Source organism: Chlorocebus sabaeus, chromosome 22 (genome assembly GCF_047675955.1).
Source record: "Chlorocebus sabaeus isolate Y175 chromosome 22, mChlSab1.0.hap1, whole genome shotgun sequence".
Classification (NCBI taxonomy): domain Eukaryota; kingdom Metazoa; phylum Chordata; class Mammalia; order Primates; family Cercopithecidae; genus Chlorocebus; species Chlorocebus sabaeus.
This window is the reverse complement of record NC_132925.1, coordinates 20,129,865-20,143,480: the sequence shown is the minus strand read 5'-3', so window position 1 is coordinate 20,143,480 and position 13,616 is coordinate 20,129,865. Positions and strand designations below refer to the sequence as shown.

General features: G+C 40.8%; 1 pseudogene; it reads right to left on the bottom strand.

The window, feature by feature from the left end:
• Window positions 1–531: 531 nt before the first annotated feature.
• LOC119625832 (vesicle transport through interaction with t-SNAREs homolog 1B pseudogene) lies at window positions 532–1,534 on the bottom strand (annotated as a pseudogene).
• Between the last annotated feature and the right edge of the window lie 12,082 nt (window positions 1,535–13,616).

Sequence of the window (13,616 nt, the reverse complement as noted above, 5' to 3'; positions counted from 1 at the left end):
AGTTCAGAGGAATCTGTGCAACTGGGAGTTGCCCCCAGTTCATAGATCTTGCAGTCCTAATTTCAAAGAGGTCAGTGTCTTTTAAAGGGCCATGTGGAGGCTCCCATGTGTTTAGGAGAATGAATTCCTTGTGCTAAAAAATTATCTACAGAGCATCCTTGACAGAGTTCTGTTCGGTGATGTAGTGACATAAGATGTCTCTGGCTAAAGAACTTTTTGAGTGCTTAAATAATGGAACTATTTTAGAGAACTGAATAAACCCAAGTTAATCAAACTCTCCATTGATAGGGAGACGATTCATTCCCAGTGAAACTAGCAAGACAGGAACCTCACATAAACGAGCATGCTGTCCTAACTTTTTAGAAGATGCTGCCGCTTTCAGCTGCAGCCATCATCATGCCATCTTCTTTACTGATATTTGGCTTGTTCAAATGGTTAGTGCACGTGTAATTACCCACTCAAAAAGGGTTTTTCATATCTGCCATTCCAAACTCCAGGCATGGCACATTGAACTTGAGTGTCTGTCGGAGGTTAAAGTACTAAACGGTTAAGCTCTACACATAAAAATGGTTTAAGTGGTATGTAAATTTCCCACGTTAACCATTTATTTTAAAGACTACACAGCATTTATTATCTTGGTATATCATACTGGTCTTGTTGCTGTTCCTTCACATTTAAGTGGCTTTCCATCTTTCCTCCCTTCTCTCACAGTCCGGCTACACAGTGCATCCCTGAACTGTTAGGCCACAGCAGCAGTATGCTTATTCCATCCACATCCCTAACATCATGCATTCACAAAGTCAAAGTGCTGGTCCACAAACCCTTCCCTATAGGAAGTTCAATGGTTATGAAAGAATTTGTAGTAAACCAGACCTCCCAGGATGGCGAGCAAAAGTAAGATGATGATGGAAAGCAACAGCTTGTTGGTTGTCACTTTTCTGGACATTGAATGGAGAATCTTTCGACTGTTGCTCAAGTTTTCACTTGTGTTTACCAGTCTACTCTTGGTGTGTTCTAACTGGTCTCGTTGTTCCCCCAGTTTTTCTATGATTTCTGAGCCAAGCTGGTCAGTCTCCGTGGCAATCTGATGAGAAGGTTCAATACTGTGGGTGGCCTAGTTCAGACTTTCAGTGCCTTGAGGAAGCGTTGCCCTTTGAGACTGTAGCCGATTCATATGCTCATTCTCTACAGCATATATGACATATTTCATGTCTCCTCGGCCTCTAGGTGTGGCTGTCAAAGGTGTGCTTTTCACCTCCCGATGGAGTTTGGCAAGGTCCTTCTGGTAGTTTTGAAGCTTAGACATCATGGGATTACAGAAAGACAGGGGTGCATAAGGTAGCTCCTCCTCTATCTCTGCCAACATTTCATTTGCTTCCCGTTGCTTTTCATCAAAATCCCTGATTAACTTCTTCTCTCCGGTCCCCGCCGTTCCCAGCAGCTGCTCGGGCACCCCTTGTAGGTCTTCGCGGAGACCGTGGAAGATCTCCTACAGCTTCTTGAAATGCTCCGAGGAGGTGGCGGAGGTGGCCATGGCGCAGGCCGCGCTCCAGCAGTGGCCACCGAGATCCGGGGCACTGGGCCCTCTCCTAGCCCGGGGGTCAGCCGCCAAGTCCTGTGACCATCACGGCGACCACCACGCCACCGCAGCCCAGGACCGCTTTCACCATTTTTACCTGTAGAGTTCAGTGGCATTAAGTATATTCACATGGTTGTACAACCATTGTCCACCTTCAAACTCTTTTCAGCTTGCAAAACTGAAACTTTACATCCATTAAATAACTCTTCATTCTCCCCTTCCTCTGCCCCTGGTAATCATCTCTGTCCCACTTTCTTTCTCTATGAATTTTAGGGTACCTCATATAAGTGGCATTGTGTAGCATTTGTTTTTATGTGACTGGCTTATTTCACTTAGCAAAATGTTCTTAAGGTTCATCGTGTTGTTGTAGCATGTGTCAAAATTTCCTTCCTTTTTAAGGCTGAATAATAGACCTTTGTATGTATATGCCCCATTTTGTTTATCCAGCCATCTCTCAGTGGATACTGGGGTTGTCTCTACCTTTTGGCTATTGTAAATAGTGCTGCTGTGAACATGAGCAGGTATATACCTAGGGATGAAATTGTTGAATAATATGGTAGTTCCATTTTCAAGTTTTGGAGGAACTGCTATACTGTTCTCCCTAGTGGCGGCACCATTTTACATTCCTACCAGCAGTGCACAAGGGTTCCAGTTACTCCACATCTTTGCCAAAAGTTGTTATTTTTGTTTTTTTAAAATAACAGTCATCCTAATTGATGTGAAATTGCATCTAATAGTGATTTTGATGTGCATTTCTCTAATCATTAGATGCTGACCATCTTTTCATGTGTTTATTGGCCATTTTGTACTTCTTTGGAGATTTTTTTCAAGTCCTTTTGCTCATTTTCAACTGGGTGTTTTGGTTTTTGTTGTTGAGTGGTAGGAATTTTAAAAAATATATTCTGGATATTAATGTTTTATGAGATACACAATTTGTGCACATTTTCTCCCATTCTGTGAGTTGCGTTTTTACTCGGTTGATAGTGTCTTTTTTCCTCTACACCATTGGTCATATTTCAGAGGCAGAGGATTTATCTGAGTAGAAGTAGTCATGATATAGACCTGAACTTTACCATTAATAGGCAGCTGGATTTTTTTAAATTGTTGCTATTTTGCTATTTTATTTTCAAGGTCTCTTTCAGTTATACAGAAGTCAGTTGAAGTATTGCTATAGCGACTGCTTTTATGATGAAGAATTACCAGTTTACCTTGGAAAAAGCCTATGAAAATCTGTAAAATATCATGCCAGAGGCTGAGTTGTTTTAGTAATAATTCTGCTTTTGTGATGTGATTTTATTTAAAGAAAATCGAACTTCATATTTGTTTGTCATTATAGGATTAAATGTGGGCCTGACTAGCAACTGAAATTGTATGAGGCAATGGGATATGAAATGGATATCTCTAGTGCAGTTGATAGGCAACATGGTTTACAAAAGGTCATGGAGAAGTATCCAGGGAAGTAATAATTGCTGGTACGTACTGGGCCCTTTCTAGATGTCATTTACTCTGACACTAAGTGCTTCGGGTGCATTTCTCACCTTTCTAGCAATTCTGTGAGACAGTTATCATAGTTCCCCTTTGTCCATGGTTTTCAATTTCCATGGTTCCTGTTACCTGAGGTCAACTGTGGTCTGAAAATATTAATAGAAAATTCCAGAAATAATTCGTAAGTTTTAAATGTAGGCCATTTTAAGTAGCGTGACAAAATCTTGGGTCATCCTGCTCCATCCCGCTGGGGATGTGAACCATCCCTTTGTCCAGCATCTCCATGCTGTCCGTGCCACACACCCATTAGTGACAGTGACTTGGAGCCCTCTAGGTTGTCAGATTGACTGTCGCAGTATCAACAGTGCTTGTGCTCAAGTAACTCTTAATTTACTTAATAATCACCTCAAAGTCCAAGAGTAGTGATGCTGGCAATTCGGATATGCCAAAGAGAAGCTGTAAAGTGTTTGCTTTAAATGAAAAGCTGAACGTTCTCAACTAAATAAGGAAACGAAAAAAAATAGTATGCGGAGGTTGCTAAAATCCACAGTAAGAATTTTATCCATTTTTGTCAAGAGAAAAGAAAGAGAAATATGTACTAGTTTTGCTGTTGCACCTCAGACTGCAAAAGTTATGGCCACAGTATGTGATAAGTGCTTACCTAAGATGGAAAAGGCGTTAAATTTGTGAGTGGAAGACATGAACTGAAACACGCTCCAAATGACAGCAATTGGGTCCAGTACTATCCGTGGTCTCAGGCATCCACTGGGGGTTTTGGAACATGTGCCATGCAGATAAGGAGGACTATTGTACTGTGCTGTTGTTACCTTTTAAAACTGTGCTTTAGTGAGAAATAACTTCTTCAAGGTCACATAGTTTGTATAATAAATGGCAGGGCTGGGATTTGAACTTGGGCAGTCTGTGCTGAGAACCTATGGACTTAATAACTCTGCTTTCCTACCTCATCCTGATTCCCCAAGGCAGGAGTATTTTTTTCTTTTCTTTATTTTCTTTTCTTTTCCTTTTCTTTCCTTCCTTCCTTCCTTCCTTCCTTCCTTCCTTCCTTCCTTCCTTCCTTCCTTCCTTCCTTCCTTCCTTCCTTCCTTCCTTCCTTCCTTCCTTCTTCTTCTTTCTTTCTTTCTTTCTTTCTTTCTTTCTTTCTTTCTTTCTTTCTTTCTTTCTTTCTTTCTTTCTTTCTTTCGACCTCTACCTCCTGGATTTAAGCAATTCACCTGCCTCAGCCTTCCAAGTAGCTGGGATTACTGGTGCATGCCATCACTCACAGCTAATTTTTTGTATTTTTAGTAGAGACAGGATTTCGCTATGTTGCCCAGGCTGGTCTTGAACTCTTGGCCTCAAGTGATCCGCCTGCCTTGGCCTTCCAAAGTGCTGGGATTACAGGTGTAAGCCACCACATCTGGCTGGGAATATTTTTCAAAATTTAAATTGCCGAGGTTTAGCACTTGCCTCAACTTGACATTAACTGAATTTTGTCTGAAACTGCAGAGAGTTGATTCTGACAAATGGATACATTTGAATTATGTCATACAGAATTCCAGAATTTACCTCGAGAACTCTTTGCTATTGACCCAATCACCATTTCACAAGTATTGAAGGATGAGGTTCTCTACAAATGCAGGAAGTACATGTAAAATGTTTTGTATCCTCTGGATATTTTATCTTGTCTCAGTAGCTGAAAAGTGCTTAAAGTTATAGTTTCTTTTATTTCTGTAGGAAGAATTTGTTTGACTGAATAATATAGAAATTTTGAATTCAAATCTGCTTTCAAGAAGAATGTAAATTCTTAAAAGCAAAAATCAGATTGTAGGGATTCTTGAAAATTTAAGTAGCATAATCAATGTAATATTATTTTGTCCTCTAAGAAATACTGCACATTTTATCTATTCATTGTTTGGGAAATCATTAATGGTTTTGTTTGTTTGAGAGTTGCAGGTGATCATTATTTTGAAATTCTAGCATTTTGGGTTATAATGAAGGAAGCGCTTTTATAACTGTTGCCCACAAGAAAGTGACACCATCTTTCATGCTCACCACAGGGAGTCAGGCTCAGTGTACATCTTGTTTTATTGAACCTGTACAATGGATGGAATCCACTTTTGTTGGGAGTGATGATAGTATCTTTTGATGCACAAGATTTGTAAATTATAATGATATCCAGTTTGTCTATTTTTTCTTTCTTTGCTTCTGCCTTTGGTGTTATATCCAAGAAATCATTGCCAAATCCAATGTAGTGAAGCTTTTACCAGAGTTTTCTAAGAGTTTCATCCTTTCACATCTGATGTTTAGGTACATTGTGAGATAATTTTTGTATTTGGTATAAGGTAAGAATCCAACTACTTCTTCTTCTTCTTCTTTTTTTTTTTTTTTTGCATGTGGAGATCCAGTTTTCATGATGTTCATGATGTCATTTGTTGAAAGACTGTTCTTTCACCACTGAATGGTTTTGGCCCTTGTCACAAATTATTTGATCATATATGCCAGAGTTTATTTATGGGTTCTGTATTCTATTCAATTGGTCTATATGTCTCTTTTTATGCCAGTACCACACTGTTCTAATTACTATAGCTTTGTAGTAAGTTTTGAAATCAGGAATATGAGATTTCCAACTTTGTTCTTCTTTTTTAAGATTATTTTTGTTATTTGGGGTAGATTATGAATTTTGGGATAGATTTTTCCATTTCTACAAAAATTAAAAAGCCATTGAGGTGCTAATAGGCATTGCGTTGAATCTGTAGATTGTTTTGGGTAGTATTAACATCTTAACAATATTAAGCCTTTCAGTCCATAACATGGAATTTTTTTCCATTTATTGATGTCTTCTTTAGTTTCTTTCAGCAACATTTTATAGTTTTCAATGTAAAAGTCTTTCCCCTTTTTGGTTAACTTTACTCCAAATTATTGTGTGTGTGTGTGTGTGTGTGTGTGTATTAGATATGTGTCTATATTATATATATGTGTGTGAGTGTGTGTGTGTATATATATATATATATTTTTTTTTTTTTTTTGGGTGGGGGGAAGGGATAGGATCTTGCTCTATTGCCCAGGCTGGAGTGCAGTGGTAGGATCATGGCTCACTGCACATTCAACCTCCTGGGCTCAAGTGATCCTCTCACCTCAGTCTCCTGATTAGGTAGGACCACAGGAGTGTGCCACCACCAGCATGCCCAGCTAAGTTTTTTTTCTTTTTTTTTTTTAGACAGAGTCTTGCTCTGTTGCCCAGGCTGGAATGCAGTGGCACAATCTCAGCTCACTGCAACCTCCACCTCCCAGGCTCAAGCGATTCTTGTGCCTCAGCCTCCTGAGTAACTGGGACTACAGGTGTGCACCACCACACCTGGCTAATTTTTGTATTTTTAGTAGAGATGGAGTTTCACCATGTTGGCCAGGCTGGTCTCAAACTCCTGACCTCAAGGGATCCACCCACCTCAGCCTCCCAAAGTGCTGAGATTACAAGCATGAGCCACTGTGCCCAGCCCCCCAGCTAATTTTTAAAATTTTTGTAGAGACAGGGTATCTCTATGTTGCCCAGGCTGATCTTGAACTCCCAGGCTTCAACTCCCAAAGGACTGGAATTATAGGTGTGAGTCACCACACCTGGAACCCCAATTGTTTTTTATGCTATTGTAAGTTGAATTGTTGTCTGAATATTCTTTTTGGATTGTTCATCCTTAGTGTAGAGAAACACAGCTGATTTCTGTGTATTGATTTTGTATTTTGCAACTTTGCTGAATTTATTAGTTTAAACAGTTTTTTTCAGTGAGTTCTTTAGGCTTTTCTACATATAAGATCTTGTCACCTGTGAACAGAGAAAGTTTTACCTCTTTTCCAATTCAGATGTTTTTCTTTTTCTTGCCTAATTGCTCTGGCTAGGACTTCTAGTACTATGTGGATTAGAAGTGGTGAAAGTGGATATCCTTTTCTTGTGCCTGATCGTAGAGGAAACACTTTCAGTCTTTCACTGTGGAGTATGATGTTAGCTGTGGGTTTTTAATATATGGTCTTTATTGTGTGGAGATAGTTTTCCTCTATTTCTAATTTGTTGTGTTGTTGTTGTTTTTAATCATGAAAGAGACTGAATTTTGTCAAATGCTTTTTCTGCATCAGTTGAGATGATCACAAACCCTGAGCTTTTATAACCAGGAAATGGCTCTAATTCCCAACCCAAAAAGTTATCGGAGGAGGCCCCAGCAATTAAAAAGTTACAGTTTTGTTTCATGAAACCCTATTCTCTTCCATGCCTATTGGTGAATCCAAACACTTGTCAATTGCAGCAATTGATATTGCTAGATATTTTCCTTCCCTGACCTGTCTACTGTATTCTTAAACCCAGCAGTAACTAACTATACTATTCCCTTCTTTCTTGCTAACAATTGAAGGAAAAAAATAAATCAATTTGGACTAATTAACAAATGGCTAGGAGCCAGGTTTTATGGAATGAATTTAGTTTTATTTTAAAAAATCATACAATAGATTGACTTCTTTTTGGTATACAGTTCAAGGAATAAACATCCATAGATTCACGTAACTGCTGCACAATTAGGATACAGTTCTATTACTCCCAAAAAACTCCTGCCTGCCATCTCTTTCTTGTCACATCCTCCTCCCACCTTGAGCCTCTGGCAACCACTAATCTTCTTCTTTTGTGTTTTTGAAAATGTCGTATAGTGTGTAATATGTCTGTGACTAAAAGCTTAAATATGACTGATGGTTTTGCTAAGAACCATTTTGAGCAACATCCTTCTTGTTCTGCAGAATTGTCCCGAACTGTGAACCTGATATCATAATCATCATGGTAGGAGGTCATAATCACAGGTTCATATGTTAGACTGGCCTCACAGTACAAGCCTCTAAACTTCTATCTGTCTCTAAGTTCTCAGTGGAGAAGGGTGTTGGCCACATTCTAAGGCTAGTGGTTGATGATTGGGATTAAGCTTTTAGCACCTATGCCACAAGAAATAATAGTAAATAAGGTTACCATCTGTGGTACATGGTCATTTCATGACCATCATGTGTTATCTATACATGAAGGACAGTGAGGACGAAATGTAGTAAGCTAAAAACTAAAGGACTGTACAGATATTATTTCAGAGAAATTATAAAGCAACTATCTTTTGCTTCTACTGTGGTGGACAATGAATTAATTTTCTTGGTTTGTTGGATGAAACAAATTTAGTAAAATGGAAATAGTCATATTGTGTTGATTAGAATGCTTTTGACTGCAAGCAGTAGAATATCCAGCTAAAAGTGACTGAAATAATGAGGAGATTTATTATCTCACACAAAAAGACATCCAGAAGTAGGTGATTCTAAGGCTGAATCAGTGGTCTCAAGAATGTCATGAAGAATGAAGCTGTTTTTTTTTTTTTTTTTTTTGAGACGGAGTCTCGCTTTGTCGCCCAGGCTGGAGTGCAGTGGCTGGGTCTCCGCTCACTGCAAGCTCCGCCTCCCGGGTTCCCGCCGTTTTCCTGCTTCAGCCTCCGATTAGCTGGGACTACAGGCGCCGCCACCGCGCCCGACTAATTTTTTGTGTTTTTAGTAGAGACGGGGTTTCACTGTGTTAGCCAGGATGGTCTCGGTCTCCTGACCTCATGATCCACCTGCCTCGGCCTCCGAGGTGCTGGGATTACAGGCGGGAGCCACCGCGCTGGGCCCGAATGAAGCTTTTTTTCATCCTCCATTCCACTGTCCTCACATGAAAACTTTTGGTGTCTTACTTGCAAGATGGGCTGCTACAGCTCCAAGTACTGGGTCCTTAGACAATTGCATTGCTATGTAGGGAGCCGGGAGCAGCTCAGGTGACAAGAGAGCTCTTCTCATGTGTGCTTGCTTTTTTTTTTTTTTTTTGGCTTGAAGGAAAACTGTTTTCCAAATTCCCCCAACAGACTTAGTGTTATGTCCCATAGTCAGAACTGGGTCCCTTGGTCATTTGTTGACATGAAGGCCAAGTGGCTCTCTAGCAGTTAATTGTTTTCATGTGACATGAGCTGGGACAGGAGGGATGGAAGGTGAGGACAGTGACTCCTGGAGAGACAACAGATTTGCCTCACTCCCTTGTGAGGATTAAATGCAGTAATGTGGGTAAAGCACCTCTAATTGGGCTGGCACATAAAGGGCTCAATCCTCATTAATTCTTTTTATTTCATGTCTCCCTTCTCCCCTTCAGTTTTCTTACCTCATTTTTCACCTTTAGGAGAAATATGGAAATCCAAAAGTTTTGCTGACCTTCCCTAGATAAAGGCCCTGCTTGTCTCTCCCACCCTCGCCTACTTCTTGGAGTTCTGCAACTTGAGTTTCCACAAACCAATTGGGATCTCCTGGACCTCTTGAAAGTCCCTCACCTTAGACTGAAAAATACATTTTTATGGCTGGTCCATAGATGTCAATTATAGACATAAAACTGAGAAATCCTTATAAAGAAAAAAAAAACCCATCAGAGTATGTTATTATTACAATGTTAGCCTCCACTAGGAAATCATCTATTTCGGTGGAGTAAAGCTCTTTCCATCCAAAAAAGGAGCAAAAGGCGCCCCTGTCTGTGCCTGTCTGTACTGATTGCTGGCTCTGAGCACCATAAGATGTTTCTTGCCATTAGAGCAATGATTTCAATTTTTCCATTCCAACTGTGGTGAAAATGAATAAGAAAACTGAGTCCTGCCTCTGGAAGCAGGATACAGGTTCCACACTAATCAAAAAAGGAAGATTCATTATTAGACAATATTTCACTCCCCAGACTTCGAAAGTTCCTACATTTGTCAGAGTAGCTCTGAATCACTTCACAGCCACCGCAGGATTAGAATGGGGGTATTGTACAAGCCTGACCCTTTGCAGTTAAGTTTAAGCTTTTTTCCCCTTCTAAATGAGCTGCTCTTGCTACTCTCTGAGTCACTGCAATCCAAATCTCATAATTTCATCTCCTTCTCTTCTAATCATTTTACCAGATAGCAGCTTTAAGGGGGGGCAGGCATGCAGATTTTTTTAAAGGGGCCATAATGCCCTAAAATACACTTAACTAAGAAGTGCCAATGAAATATCGACACTGTCACCAGGTAATGGAGAATGAAGTTTTCAGGAACTTGCTTAGTAGTGATAAATACTTCATATTTGCCAAACCAAAGCAGATTTAGCAATGGAATCATGAGACAGTCCTAATGAAGGTGACCCTGGGCTGAGTGCCTGAGTGATTTTCGGGCTCTGAGAAACCCCCTTCTCAGACATGGGCTTCCCTGTCTCTAACCCAGTGGAAAAGCCAGCAGAAATCTGCTGTGCAGCCCTTTCACTTACCAACATCCAGAGACAACAATGTTGACAGCCACAGGCCACAGCACTGTGCAATTCTGTTGGACATGTTGCAAAGGAAAACCACCAGCAGCTGTCTGAAGCTGGTTTTCTCTTATTAAAATTTGGTTAATAAAGCCTGTACCATGAAACACACCAGATGAAAAACCAGCCTTCCTCAAGAAGGGCTTATTGCAGGCTGGGAAAGATACTGTTTTGTCCAAGTCCGAGGTTTCTATCCACTTGAACACCTCTGCATGGACTTGGGTGCTCTGGGATAATACAGAGGGAGTTGGAAGCCTGGTGCTACCCTGTGAGCGCGTTCCCTTTTCTGTCTGTGGGAGTAGGAGCAGACTGACATACGGGAAACTGAGAGAAACCTGTGTGAGGAGGGTATGGAATCATGCACAACTGTGTGGGCTGAGTACAAGTGGATTCCAAAGGACACAAAGGTTGGTGTGAGATGATGAGTACCTTCCAAACAGGGGCCCAGGTGGCTCATTTTGGTATCCTTAACATAGTGCGCTTGTCACACAAGGTAGGGATTTAGTAAGTACAATTCAAGTAAAGGTCAAGTTTACACTTTCATTCACCGGTAATTTCATCCTGCCCCATTTTATACCTTACTGCCTTTGCCCTTGCGCTTAAAATATACACCAAAATAAAAGCACCTCAAAACCCCAATGAGTTTCTAACCAGTCACACGCTGACACACACACTTACACGTTCAGAATCTCTCATTGATTCTCGTTCTCTCTCAATTTCACGCTCACTTTGTATCTCTCCATCTCCAGCATTGTTGCCAGGAGTTGGAGAAAGGGTAGAATAGCACTTACTTTTGTGATTTTTCCAAATTTTCACCAACCAGTTCACAAAAGCATAAGGATGAAGAATTAGAAAAGTGGAGGGAGGACCTGGTGCAGTGGCTCACACCTGTAATTCTAACACTTTGGGAAGTTGAGGCAGAAGGATCGCTTGAGCCGAGGAGTTCAAGACTAGCCTAAGCAACATAGAGAGACCCCATCTCTACCAAAAAAAAAAGAAAAAGAAAAAATTGGCTGGGTGTGGTGGTGGATTCCTGTAGTCCCAGCTACTCAGGAGGCTGAGATGGGAGGATTGTTTGAGCCTGGGAGGTCAAAGCTGCAGTGAGCTATGATCCCACCACTGCATTCCAACCTGGGTGACACAGTGAGACCCTGTCTCACCAAAAAAAAAAAAAAAAAAAAAAAAAAAAAGGAAGGAGACAAGAGCAAGATGATGGGAGAGGGGAAGAGAAGAGAAAGAATAGGCGAGAAAGAAAAGAAAACCAGAGAAGTTAAGCTTCCCATTGTAGGTAGGGAGTGAACTGTGAATGACAATGCTTTTCCTCTATCAGGGTTAAGGAGGATGGCTCCCAGATTGTACAGCAGAGTGAGAGTCCTGCAAAGATAAACTGCTTTGGATGCACTGACTTGTGGAGAAGGAGAAAAAAGGAGTGGAACAATCTACATTCTGTCATAAATTCTGGCCATGCATTTTTCTTGAAGAGTTTAGCTTCTCATGGATATGACTTGTGTTTTTGTATAGCTCCTTTTCATTAAGCTAATTCTAGCATAAAGTTAAATGATAAATGCTTTGTTGGGAAAATGTCAGACCACTTGGTGGATGCAGATGCCTTCTTGGCAGCTGTGATGGTTAATTTTTTATGTCAACTTGGCTGGGCCATGGGGCGCCCCAATACTTGGTCAAACATTATTCTGGATGTTTCTGTGAAGGTATTTTTGGATAAGATTTGCACTTACATCAGTGGACTTCGGGTATAGCAGATGGCCCTCCGTAATGTGGGTGGGCCTCATCCAATCTGCTGAAAGCCTAAATAGAACAAAAGGCTGACCTCAGAGCAAAAGGGAACTCCCCAGCAGACTGCCTGTAGACTTCATCTACATTGGCTCTTCCTGCTTGTCCAGCAGGCTGCCTTGGATTTGGACTGCAAGTCTTTCCCGAGAGGCCTCTCCCATCAGATTTTGGACTTGCCAGCCTCCACAATATCTTAAAATCTATCTATCTATCTGTCTATCTATCTATCTATCTATCTATCTATCTATCTATCTATCATCTATCCTGTCCATACACCTGTCTGCACTTTATTGATTCTGCTTCTCTGTAGAACTCTGACTAATCCAGTATCTCCTAAGCTGACAAGCAAGGCTGAGAGGTAACAAATGTGCTCTTGCCTTTCCTAACCAGTACCATAACTGAGGAGTGTGGACTAAGAGGCCATGAGCCCAGGATTGTAAGTCAGTGGGCCTAGGTGATGTGTGAGCCTTGTCCCTTCCTAGTGCTCTGCCCTGGATAGATTACCTAAGCTCCAGAAACAATTACTCAGATGACTAAAGCATTGCCAACCTCTGATGTGTTCATTTTCTATATAAATAAATGAATAAAACAAGGTAAATTTATTCTCTTACATTTCTGCAGATCAGATCAAAGTGTCAGCAGGGCATCTGAAGGCTTCAGCGAACAATCTGTTTCTTGCTTTTTTCAGCTTCCGGAGGCCACTTACATTCTTTGGATCATGGCTGCTTCCTCACATCACTCCAACCTCCTGCTTCTGTTATTGCGTCTCCTGCTACTCCTTTTATCTCCTGCCTCCCTCTTATAAGGCCCTTGTGATTGCAGTGGGCCCACCCCAATCACCCAGGATCACCTCCTCCTGTCAGTGTCCTTAATCATATCTGCAAAGTCTCTTTGGACATTTAATACAACATTTACACATTCCGGGGATTAGGATGTGGACATCATCCGTGGTGGGCAGGGGCGATTATTCTACCTACCACACCTGGTCAGAGGTAATTGGTTACAGATGGAAGGTGAGATAGGGAAAGGATTCTAAGATTTCATAGTTGGTACCTAAAATTATTTTATATTTTAGAAAAGTACTCGATTATGTGACAAATGCAGAAATTTGCAACAAAGAAATGCTTTCTTGGCTCCTAAAGAGGTGGACATGTGTTGGTACTATATTTTTATTTAACAATGACAATTCTGCTCCTAGAATCATCAGAGTAAAGCTTCCCCTGTCTCTAAAAAATTAACATAAAAATGTCTTAAAAAGCATAATATTGTGGCCAGCTAGGTACACAAATCTGTGGGATTTCATGTCCTGACAGATTCACTAAGCATTCCATCCAGTCTCCCGTAAGGGACCTTTGGCAGGAATTAAAGCCTTTTAAGAGAGGCCCTGAGAACCTTCCTCAAAACATTAATTCAAGTATCA